Source organism: Odontomachus brunneus, unplaced genomic scaffold, assembly GCF_010583005.1.
Source record: "Odontomachus brunneus isolate Ranch 3 - 2012 unplaced genomic scaffold, Obru_v1 Obru_scaffold_026, whole genome shotgun sequence".
Lineage (NCBI taxonomy): Eukaryota > Metazoa > Arthropoda > Insecta > Hymenoptera > Formicidae > Odontomachus > Odontomachus brunneus.
Window position 1 is genome coordinate 1,003,885 of NW_022639476.1, and position 13,335 is coordinate 1,017,219.

At 38.4% G+C, this 13,335-nt stretch overlaps 1 long non-coding RNA gene across 1 annotated transcript in view; it reads right to left on the minus strand.

Moving 5' to 3' along the window:
- Nucleotides 1-5,594: 5,594 nt before the first annotated feature.
- Nucleotides 5,595-13,335, minus strand: part of LOC116842684 — a 10,985-nt gene continuing 3,244 nt past the window's right edge. Inside the window, exons 2-3 of the long non-coding RNA XR_004377760.1 lie at nt 5,776-5,878; nt 5,595-5,657 (exon numbers count right to left, since the gene is read on the minus strand). This is a non-coding gene — a long non-coding RNA (uncharacterized LOC116842684). The remainder of the gene's footprint in view (nt 5,658-5,775; nt 5,879-13,335) is intronic.

Genomic DNA, 13,335 nt, shown 5'->3' on the forward strand with positions numbered 1-13,335 from the left:
AGAGAGAGAGAGAGAGAGAGAGAGAGAGAGAGAGAGAGAGAGAGATTTCGAAATTGGAAAGAAGTGGTCGTTAAATAAAATAAAAATTCGGTCATCCTCCTTTGTAAGAGGATCGTAAGGGAGGTCGTAAAGCCGATACTCATTTTTATGCGTTACGTACTCGATAATAAAAAAAAAGGAGAAATTTAAATCTGCTATCAAGGTATATCCACCGCGATTCGCGTAAGTTCCGCAAAGACCGTAAGGAGCTTCTCTTTACTGGAGCAATCTGTATCGTAGTTGATCTACTCTAAAAACGTGCGAGCGAACTTATCATTAATAAGTTATGAATGGAGACGCAGCTTAAATGTAGCCCCTCCTAAATGTAGCTCGCGGCTGAGTCTCGGATGAAAAGCGCTTCTTGAAAAATATTCGTCTCACAAGAACACCTACGCGCCATCGTGCATAATGCGAGCGTTTAATTAGGTTCAAAGAGCCGGATTAGATACAAAGAACTTGCCGCGGCGATCCCCGCGCGTGAACTTCGCGAAAGACCAAACACGCTCTAGGCTCTCTGCATCACTGATGCATTCGGGCTAATGAAACCCCGCTGAATGCAACTCCAGCGGATTATGAATGTTAACACGTATCCCTTTGCCGAGTTAAGCCTCGATTACGGTTAGGATCAAACCATCCTTGCACTCGCTTTACTTTAGGCCATGTTCGTATAGAACAGGAATCGGATTTCCGCCGGACATACTGTGACTGAGATATGCCGCCGAATTTGGAACCGATCTTTCCCCGTGGATCCTCTTGCAAGCAGCGAGAACGCACCGAAAGTTCGCAACTTAGAGATCACGACAGCGAGTATCCTGGCAATTGTGTTATTGCCCCTTTGTATTTCGAACAACTTTGTACACGAAGTTAAAGCGTCGGGATGTCGACGAACGGTATTTCGCGACTTGAAATATATATCTACGTTGAAGTCTCCACTGAGAAAAAAATGGGTTAATGTTACTGAAATTACAGTTATTTTTGTCGTCAACTTTATCTTTTTATATAACAAGAAAGTAGTGTAGCACAACGTGCACATAACGTTATGGTTAATCCCTAATCGTTAAGGGGATGCCGGAGTGAGCAACAAACTTGAAAAGTATCGATAACGTAGAGCCATCATCAAAAAGTAGAAAACGTTATCATCATTCACCAACGATATTGAATTTATGTATACATAGATATTATGGAATAAAAATGATTGTCAAATAGGTGCTAAACATCCGCTATCATCTTTTCACAGATTGTATGCAAATGTGCGTGCTACGTTGTCATTTATATTTTCTTACATATAGACGTTACGTAAATGTGAATGCCACGTTGCCGATATTCTTTCCAAAATAGGCTCTTGCTACTTTTTTGATGAATTCTTTAAATCGCTTGTATACTGGATGCATCAAAGAAAGAGTTTTTAGAGAAAAGTGTTGTAAGCGCAAGCATAGTTTGTGAATAATTTTTTAAAAAATACGTTACCTATTATTTGAGTTTTCAATATAATTAGTAACGGTAATTTGAGATATTATTTTCATTTCGCACTGACCAATGTTTCACTTTATTTTTGCATGTAATTTTACCATAAATTGGAGCAGTTAGTACGCTGTAATTTTTGAAAAATGAAATCAGTGTCACGACAGTAATAGTTCCACATCGTTTTCATCCTTGAGGCAGGAATTCCCTATTTCATTTATGCATGTACTTTTACTATACAAAAGCATTTTTAATTTGGTTAAGTCAACACAAAGTAAAATTTGTTGGGAAATGTCGTTGACGTAATATCGAATATTTTTGCAAAACTATTGTCTCGTGCTGATTCGACAAACCGAAAACTCTTTTGCATGATAAAAGTACGTGTTAAAATGAAACAGAGCATCCATCGATATGAAACGAAAACAATAAGGAACAGTTACTATCACGATATCGAATCTTTCTATAAAGTTTACTTCTTTCTATCTGCATCGAACTAAAAATCCTTTTGCATGGTGAAATTACGTGCGAAAATGAAGCGGAGCATCCATCAATATGAAACGAAAACAATAAGGAACGGTTACTATTACAACATCGAATTTTTCTGCAAAGATTACTTTTTCCTACCTAAGTACGTGCGAAAATAAAGCGGAGCATCCCACGTGATCCAGGAGACGATGCAAAGCGAAATAATCAAACTTCACGTCATTTTCGAAGATATATCTTTGCGAACGCCAAAATTACTTAAAAAAACTAAGATATTATTCCAGAATATGTTCCAGATGCTAACACTATATGATCTAAATAACCTGCAGTAACTTGACCGATTTTCGGCCAATGCGCGAGAATCCGACATTTCTACAACGCTAAGTTGGATCTAATGTTATGAACGCGATTTTGTACAATTGGCAAGTTATTTTAAGATTCTGAGCGTGCTGCTGAGGAAATATGTGTCACAAACACACATTGTCACCCAGGAGACGAAATACGCAAAGCGAAATACGCACACTTCACGTCATTTCCGAAAATACACCTTTGCAAATGCGAAAATTTCTTTAAGAAACTTTAAAAAATTATCCCAGGCTTAATTAGCTCGGCTTAATAATTTTGCGGAAACACAAAACTCATCGTTTCGAATCTCGGCTTAATAATTTGGCGGAAAAATAAAATACTTCGGTTGAATCTCGGTTTAATAATTTAGCGGGAAATCAAAACATTTCGGTTCGAGTCTCGGTTAATAATTTAATTAGTTGTCTTTAATTTGTCGAAATTTAACTTGTCATTTTGTCAACAACAAACGCGTATGCATGAGAAAATATCTCCGAAGAGATATTATAGTATGTCGTATATAATACGACACAGTAAGTTATAAAGTATGTTAATCAAATAGTATATATAGAGCATTGAGTATATATAAAACATATATAGAGCATAAAAATAGCATATATAACATATATAGAGCATATAAATATGACATGTTGAAATATATTAGTTTAATATATCATCAAGAAATAAACCGACGAGAAGAAAGCCTGCCGAGTCGAAATTTCAATTGGCCATTGTTATGCAAGAATGATTTAATTAAAAAAATTATAAGCTTTTATCAATGGATACTGCATTCACATCTTTTTAAACCAAACAAAAAAAATTCAAGCCTTATACGAGATGCTCGTAGATGCTTGAAACAAAGTAAGAAACAGTTTTTTTTTTTTTTTACTAGTCACGTCTTTTTGCATATTTTTCTAAGGATTGAGCTAGTCAATATTCTTAAAGAAATGGAAATACTTGACTCGTTGAACTATTGCGAAAATTTCAGAGCTAAATTCTTTGGTTGAATCATTCTTACGTAACTACGGTGAATTACAAATTCCAATTCTTACTTTACTTTCCGTAGGACTCAATGCGATTTACGTCTACATGCATGCAATCTACGTAAAGTGACGCTTTAGTCTACTATATGAGCGTCTAAATTGAGCGCTCACCATTGCGCGTCGTCCCACGGTGTCCAGGGTCCACCAGCCATCCTGTCACTGCATCTGATACTGCAATGATCCTCGCGTCCCACGTCGCCTGTAATTCACTCCCGACCACGGTAATCTAACGGAGGTTTCACGAAAAATCCCGTATCTCTTACACTCCGAGGATACACTCCGAGTTGAGAATTGCGTATGAAATATCGCGAACTGCGTCTTCCAGCAAATGTCTGCCTTTCGGATAAACGGCGAATATGCGACGAATTCAGTAACGGTCTGATCGAATTGTAATGTATCGCTTTGATATACACATGACACGCTTACGAATCGCTTACGAAGAAAACGGAATCCGCGAGCGAAGGGAACACGCGACGCGAAGGCCGACCTTGCGAAATCTTTCGACGCGTGGGCAAAGTAATCTATGCGAAATTCTCACGTACGACACGAAATATCCCTAATGTAACGTTTCGATGGTGCAGCGTAGTAGGCTGCAATACAGCTCCACAATATTTTTGCGGATAACAGCTCCGCAATACTTTTGCAGATAACAACTCCGCAATACTTTTGCGAAGACAATTCCGCAATATTTTTGCGGATAACAGCTCCGCAATACTTTTGCGAAGACTATCTCGCAATGCTTTTGCGGATAACAACTCCGCAATATTTCTGCGAAGTTCGCTCGCGACTCTTCCGCAAATACGATCCGGTGAAATTTGCAAACCTATCAAATTAATAATCGCAAACGCAAACATGAATGAAAAATCAAAATCTATGAAAATTGTGTCAATAAAGATGAAGATTGTACTCAAAATTCACGCGAAAAAAATGTTACCGCGTGAGACGTCTGTCTTTATTCGATGGAACTTGTCGCGCGCCGCATAAATGAACAAATAACTGCTCACATGTCTGACTTGTGTACATCGTGTTTTTCGCGAGAAATCAACGTTCGCTAGCATTGTCTCTATCATGTCCCGCGTTAGAAAACTAAAACTCTAATTAACTCTAATTAACTCTAAAACTCTAATTCTAAGTGAAAAATTGAAACCTGAAAATTTACCGACGATCGTGAAATTAATTTTGCGAGCAGTTTATATAATCATGTTAGATTGCTTCCCGCATGTGCCGCACGATATCGAATTTTACTTAATAACGAAGTCCAAACTCTGTGAAATGCAATTGCGATTCAAGCTCACGCGAGAAAGAAAATTGAGAACATTAACGACCGGCGGAAGATCTATGACATGTGTGATGTGATTGCGCATTTTCTGTGGCGCAATTCCTTTGCGTGTTGGCGCACTGCTCGAGACACCTGGAAGATCGCATTCAATAAAACTAAATAATTTTACAAAATTTTGAATATTCAGGGTGTATACTCAATACTTTAAGCATCTATCAGATAGTGTTGGGGCTTGATTAATCAAAATTTCCTCCGACAAAAATCGTCGACCAATCAATAGTCTAAGTTAATAAATTTTTAAATATATATACATTGGAAGAAAAATTCTTGAAAATTTATTTGCCAAATTAATATAAAATATGCATTATCACTAATACTATTATTTGAAAAAGCGATCTTCCAATTTTTTCGAGCAGTGTAATTTTTATTGAACGGCACGTACACATACTACAACTACAGCAAAGTAAATCGCATCGATTCGATAAGCATGCACTACATCGAAAGACTTTTCTTTCTATTATCAATATGTTTTGACTCACCAAACTGCTGATCAGGATAACCACATTCTGCTTAAGTTTCTGAAACAGAAAAATGCCATTTGGCCGATTAGATTCGTGTATTGACGATTTGAGTGAAGAAGTTTAACGGATTAAAAAAAAGTAAACGCGATATTTTTCACGCTGGAAGAATTTTTCGGAATATATTCGCATTTGAAATATTCCACTTTCCTTTTTCTCGACGTTGCAAATAAATCTCTTAATTAGAACAAATACAAAATTTTCAAGTGGTGATGTTACTCAGAAAAATTCTCCCCGCGTGTAATTATGATTTAACGCGTTCTTTGATTCAATTCAAATGATCTCAATTTCGAGCAAGAGAATTATCAATCTTGTCAGATTTCTAATTACAAATGTTAACTAATGAAGCTCACCTTCGAGTTAATCCCGCTTGGCCCGAGCCAGATCCTCTGGCGCAGCAGCCCCTAAGAGTCGGCTGGTTGTGTTTCGTCTCTGCAACAGAAAGCAGATTTAATTTAATATTACACACGACAATGGAGGCATTAAGAAATTTCAAACAAGTGAATTTCCAGTTTTATCGGATTTATGAATTCAAATTAGTGAAGCTCACCTTCGAGCCGACTCAGATAGGCCCGAGCCGAATCCTCCGGCACGGCATTCTTCAGGCATCGCACCCCCTAGAGTCGCGTGACTGCGTCTGCTCTATTGAATCTCTGTGACAGAAATTTAATTTAATTTAGTAATTTAATAATTTAGTATCAATTAGTTACATGCAATAGCAAAACGAGGAAAAGAAATTATCGTAATGGCACGCTCGAGTTTCTCCCCAATGCGCAATAAGAAATTATTAAATCATAGCTAAATAAAGAAGTAATAATACTCGATTAATTAATGGATGATGATATTAATATCGACAACCATATAATAATATCCGATAGTATCAATTAATTACACACGACAGCAAGACAAGGTAAGAAAATCATCGTAACGGCACGCTAGAGTTGCTTCCCAATACGCAATAAAAATAATTAAATGACACTCGAATAAAGAAGTAATAATACTCGAATAATAAATGGATAATGACAATATTTGATCGGCGTTGAGGAACTCGATTGCAACATTTCTCTATCTAACAAGTAAAAAAAGTAAATGAAACGCGATAATTACCTGTCGCGGTAAAGCCCGCAACACCTGCTCGCGTGAGGAATACGCGTCTTAATTTGTCTTAATTGTCGCGAAGTCGAAACACGGTATTAAAAATCGGCGCGAAATAATCTAGAAAATAACGCGGCTCCCAATGCGTTCGCCTCGACGGTTGATAGTGCTATGGTGTGACGCTCGAATATGTGGCACGTGCTCACGCACGCGTGTTTACATGACCCAGCTGTGCTTCCCCGCCCCTCCTCGCCCCTCCAGCACTGTTCAGTCAACGGCTCGAGCGGGACGTTACGACGGTCGGTTTACCTAGCCTTTGTTGAGCCTAGAGTTTTTGTTAGAGCCGTCACCCAAGTATTGTTATTACCGATTATTCGATCATCGTTATTCTGTTATTATCCGTTCACGGCTATTATCACACGATTGTCCGATCGGGTATTATTATCACTATTATTTATTATTCGAATATTACTACTTTTTTAGAACAATTATAATAATATCTGCTCGACAATCGTGTGATAATAGCCGCGAGCGGATAATAACTGAATAAAGATAATCGAATAATCAGTAATAACAATGAATAACAATAACTGGGAAATAATAACTGATTATAGACAAGGTAAATTGTCACAAAGAAATTGTCGTAACGGCACGCCTGAGTTGCTTTCCTATGCGTAACAGTAATAATTAAATAATAACCGAACAAATTAAATAATAATCGAATAAAAAAGTAATAATACTCGAATATTAAATGGTAGTGATAATAATCGGTAGTAATAATAACTTCGCGACAATTGAGGCGATAATTAAGACAAATTAAGACGCGTACTCCTTACGCGAGCAGGTGTTACGGGCTTTACCGCGACAGGTAATTACCGCGTTTTATTTACGTTTTTACTTGTTAGATAGAGAAACGTCGCGATCGAGTTCCTCAATGCCGATCAAATATTATTATCATCCATTTAATATTCCAGTATTATTTCTTCTTTATTCGATTATTATTTAATATAATTTATTCGGTTATTATTTAATTATTGCTATTATGCATAGGAAAACAACTCGTTACGATTTCTTTACGATTTTTTCGTCTTTGTTCAGTAAAAAGTGCGATAAAAGTATGGTACCAACTCAAAAAATATCCGTGAACTAATTTTTCGCTTTACTTTATCATAGTTGTCGGAAAACCTAACCGCATGTAATCATAAACTTTTCTGCAATCTTTTTTGGCATCGAAACTAAATTCTGAAAGTGTAGTAGTAATCTTTGAAATTTTCCTGATTGGAGCATCCACAGTTTCGGTACGTACAACCTGCAGAATGTTTGTATTAAACAAATATTGCACTAACTGACAGCTCAAAATTTAAATTTAAACATATTTTTTTCGTCTTCGTTACATATTGAGCAATGCTCCAATTAATTTTTGCACGCACTTTTGTTGTGTAAAAGCATTTGTAATTCTGTGCAAGCAACAAGACGTAAACTTTGCAAAAAGAGTCAATGTTATGTCGGTAAAGTTTTCATGTCCGGCATCTTCTTAACACTATAGTAAGCATATTAGATTTGATTTCCAGATTTGAGCCGCGTAGATTTATCTTTGTTTGATTTCGACGTTTCGCGAACATTTCAGTCCGCTTCATCAAGGAGGAATGACCTGATGCCCGATACTACAGTAAACACTTACTACAAAAATAGTTCTCTTCAATATGCGATTATAGTTACAAATACCAAATACTTTTTCTCAGTACCCGAGTAGCGACGGGCGTAACGAATGACCAAGAAACATCGAATGAATGTAGCAGTAACCATTTGTACTTTGGCATTAGTGCGAGCCATTTCGTATTATCAGATATGAGTGTAGCGCCTCCGATCTCGAGACAAGCCAAGTCGATCTAATATTATGGAGCACGGAAGGAAACCACGAGGCGTCACGAGTTGTACAGCTCGCGCTGTAACGGAGCTTGATCGATGACTGCATTATGGTTGGTCCTTTGTGTACGGCACTTGCACGTCACAGATTGCCTAATCTCTCACTGCAAATTCGCGCCTCCCGTGACTAATGCCGGCAGCCAATTCCGTTTCGCGGAATCGCGGCTAATTACGATTTTACGGGCTCGGATATATCACGCTGCACAGGTGGATTTCGTTGGCTGGGCGATTTCGTAAGCTGGACAAACGGAATATTAATCGGAAATACGTGCCTCTGTCTCACGTCACAAGGCGCGTCTCGCATTCAACGACTCCTAATAAATCCCGAGTTGTTGTTTCCTCTCGCTGCGGAAAATTCAAGTGATCGACGAACACATCAATCGCAATTGGTGCTATTGGCATTCCCGAGTCGAAATTTTTATCCTACTTGTAGCCTTACTATTTCTTTCAACACTTATTTTGACGCTAAAGAAAGTGAAAAGGAAAATTTGGAGCATTAACAGAGTCAAAGTAGGAGTAAATTGTATCATTAGAATTAAATCCACTTTATTAACTTAGCTTCTATTGTATGTGTAGAGTTTAAGATAGGGCCAAAATTTCGACTCGGGTTTCCATGGTCTCGCAGAAATTCGCGGATACGTATGCAACAATGTTGGGTATTAATCGATTCAAATTTTCGCCGATTGGAATAATTGGCGAATCATTAGTCAGAATTAATCGATCGTTATAAAATCACAAATATAATGTCGTTGATTGAAATTAATTATTAATCATCACTTTGTCATATGTGACTAGTTATAGACTGATTAATAATTAATTTCATCTCAATAGATGAAATTGTTTGTATAATTTACATATGATAATTAATTAATTTTGATTAGTAATTTGCAATTACTTGAGTCACAGAAAATTTTTATCAATTAATACCCAACATTGATGGGCTTTTATTTTCGATTTAGATTGACCCTTTGGTAATTGAAAGCAATGTTGGGCATTAATGGACTACAAATTTTTTGTGACTAAAACAATCTGTAAATAAAACTGATCAATCGTCATATATAAAATCACACAAACAATTCCATCAATTGACATGACAAGTTGAATCAATCATTCATTTCATTAGTCAATGAAATTATGTGATTTTATATATGACGATTGATTCATCTTGATTATTGATTATTAATTCGCCGATTATTTTAATCAAAGATAATTTTTGTCGATCAATACTGGTGTGCGAAAGTACGCCGTGATGCAGCGCGATCAATTTGTATGCTCGTGATAAATGTTCAATACCTTGACATTTGACATTTCATTAATGTTCTACTGCAACGGTACTGCGATATTTAACATTTTCAATCGCACATATTTCCGAAACGAGAAATCGTAAATTGCATTTCAATGGCAATCTTTTCGGAGAAAAGTCCCCAATTATCAACGGACGGCATTTCGTTGGTGCGCCATTAGAAGCGGAAATATTAACTGTCGAGATACATTGTAGGGAATGCGCTTCCTTCTGTTAATTGAACATTGTAAATTAACTACGTTTAATTCCGACACGGCACACCATAGCATGTTGTCTCAAGTTCGTCGTATGTGTGGTCGCAACAGTAATATTCTCCTACGGTACTTTTTTTCCTTCGATTCCCAACGTAACGAGGTAATAGACGCTCCCGCGAGACACGAGCCGTCAAGAAGCGAAATTTATGATTGGATCGCGTTCCTGAAGTAGCGCGGAAACGTAGCGCGTGTTTATCCGCCGCGGATACTGGTAAGTCTAATGGGGTGTAAAAGGGCCGAAGGTATATGGCGGACGGACGAATGGGTCAACGAGCCGTATACGGAGGAGAAACAGGGCGAGAAAATGCGCCGGACCAAGCGAGAGAACACTCGTGCGCCAATCAAATAAATCACTCGTGCCGTTGGACTCTCTCTCTCCCTCCCTACTCCTCTTTCTCTCTCCATCCGTCGCGGTTTTTACCCCTATACGCATTTTCCTGCACGTTTCTTTCCGCCGTCGCGATGTAAATTGCGACGTGAAGTTCGCTTCCGTGAAAACTCTCCCCGTATTCGGCTGGCCGATTTTTTCCCCCGTAATTGCATTTCCATTCGCGATAATTGCTTCGCTCCGTAATCAGGGCCGGTAAAGAGGCGTCTCGGGTGTGTCTCGAGGAAATGCGAGCGACTGGTGATTTTTCATTTACAAAACAAGGACGTGTTCTTCGACGTGAATATTGTATGGATGTGTTTTCCGATTATTTCCGCATCGCGTGCGCGGATAAAAATGACGATACCGGGAAAGGTAACGCGCGAGTCCCGCGTAAGAAATATCGCGGGATAGTGCCTAATTGGGTGTATTAACCCTGAGTAACGCGGGAAGATCCTCTTGCGGAAATCGTGGCGTTTATCTTCCATTCGGAATTTCCCGACGTGCGATTTGTTAAGTCGCGCGCGAGCTCAGACGAACGAACGATTAAAATTCGAATCGGCACTTAAACACTCGGCAATTATCGCTGCAATTCAAATCACGTTACGAGGAACAGTTTCCATAAATTCTGAGAAAAGCTTTTGTACCGTTTTAATCAGTTCCACGTGACCACTACCAGTCCGAGTCTGGAAGTCTGTGGAGATCATTATGCAACTCTCGAAGAACACGGAGAAATGGTAAAATATAGAAAAATTCGGGAGGACACATGGTAGTCTTTGCTTTCGCGCCAACTCGAGTCAGAGCGTCATTGATCAGTGCGCGTGGTGTAATTATTAGCGTCGATCGATAAGAATAGCTCAATGGTTTTTGCAGTATTTTCCGAGGGAACATCGGAAGTTAAGTTCTCGCGCGCGAGTAAAACGCGACGACGCGAAAACAAGCGACAGCCATCAGTGTAAGTTCAGGCAACCCAATTATATGAAAATTTCGTTACGAAAATCAGTTTTCTTGCAAGTCGGCGTCGGGCGAAGTCGCCGGCACTTTCGGTTGATTTTACACGGCACGAACGTTACTCCGTTATCTAAAATCCCGTTAAGACGTCGTTAAGCGGGCCGGAAATTTCGCGGAAGCGACACTTCCATCAAAATCAGAGACACGCACGACACTCGGGGAAGCAAGAAACACGACCTCGTGCTATTCCAACTTTTGCGCTCTACCTCGTTCACAAATAAACAGAATCGTCCCTCGTGGTGAAGAAGCTCGCGTCATAAGCAATCGGAGCTACCGTTATTCGCGAGAGGCACCACCAGTTTTTAAGTTACCAACTTAAAAGCGCCTTTAACCAAGTAAATAAGTAACACCGTTCTACACGATGTGTTTTACGTTTAGAATCGCTGAAAATTGATAACTTACGGCCTAGTCGTCTCTCATGAAGCACTAGTCCAAAAGTGACGTTCCTCAGCTCATTGCGGAGTATTTAGTCAAAAAGCAAAAGATAATGATATTGCGAGGTTCTCCTTGTACGAAAGCGCAATTCACGCGCGATCAACAGAGCAATTCATTGAAACTTCTCAGGAGCTTTTCGTAATGAAGCATATGAAAAGAGCGACAAAGATGCGTCAATGTCGAGAAGGAAGAGAGAGAGAGAGAGAGAGAGAGAGAGGGAGAGAGAGAGAGAGAGAATAGGAGAGATCTTTGATAGAACCGATAAAAATGTCAGGCAGTAACGGCAGCGACGTGCGAGGTTTCGTTGAGCCCCTAAGAAACGAAGGGCCGATAGCGATGGTGTAAGACGAGAGAATAGGTGGAGCGAGGAGAAGCGCCATTCGCGACAGAAGATAAATTTTACGAGACATAGACTACGACCCCGTAAAAATGGTGGCGACGTTAATTCGGCGGCGGTGCATCGAACGTTAAAGCGCCTAACAGCCGTATTAAGCCCGTTCATGTACGCGGTGTATGTGTGTGCATTTCTCTCGGAGTTTCTCGATTTTAACTGAAGTCTCGGGAAACGAGTGTCATCCCTTCGCTTTCAGACAAATGTCTAATAAAAGTCGGAAAGAGAGAAGAAGGAGGGAGGGAAAATGGAGAAGAGAAAAAAGCAAGAAAACTGCGTTTAATATTTATGTCATAATTTTCTAGAAAAATGAGATTTTAGCGAGAAAATAATTAAAGCATAATTCTTGGGGACAACTGTCAATTTGGTCGTCGCCTGTCGAAGCGTATATTGCATTCAAAATAAAAGTACCAATGTTTGGACACGTATCTAATCCTGAATATTTTTATTGTTGTTTTTGTTTTACTTTAAACATGTGGATATTTAATCTTCTAATATATATATATATATATATATATATATATATATATATATATATATATATATATATATATATATATATATATATAGAGTATATATACATGTATTAAACATACACACACACACACACACATATATATATATATATATATATGTTTATTATAAATATATTTGATGTAAAAAATTTAAAATATTCATATTTAAAGACTAAAACAATAAGAATAACCACGTCCAAAATTAGGTACGTGTCCAGGCATTAATACTTTCACCTTAATAATACTATATTGCTATAATTCTCCCGGCAAACTCACACAAATTACTTACTAGCTGCTTATTTCAATTACAAGGTAGTTAGTTGTTCTGTGTAGAAACAACTATTCGTAGAGATAACCGATACTCTGCAGGAAAGCCACAAGAGTCGATTAACGAACGAGACTTCATCGTGCAGAGTCACACCGGGGACTATCGAGGACGATATCGTTTTCCAGGGCATCGTCGTTTATATAAGTGGTATAACTTTCCCGGTTAAATAGTAGGTACGATAAAGGGAAGCAACTCACGGATGATATAACCCTTTCGGCCCTTACGTTCAACGTAAATTTTACGGCTGCGGTTAATGAGTAAAATTTCAGAACTTCGCGTGTAAAAAACCCGCGCGATCGGATATATCTTCGCGAAACTTGATAAATTTATAACGACTGAGACAATTAATTTTACGACGAAAGCTGCACGTGACATTAACTCTCCCGGGTAATAAATTCAAGTAAATATAAAATAACAACGTTAGAGCGAACAAAGTTAATAAATTGTCTGAATTGTATTCACGGAGACGCACACACACACACATA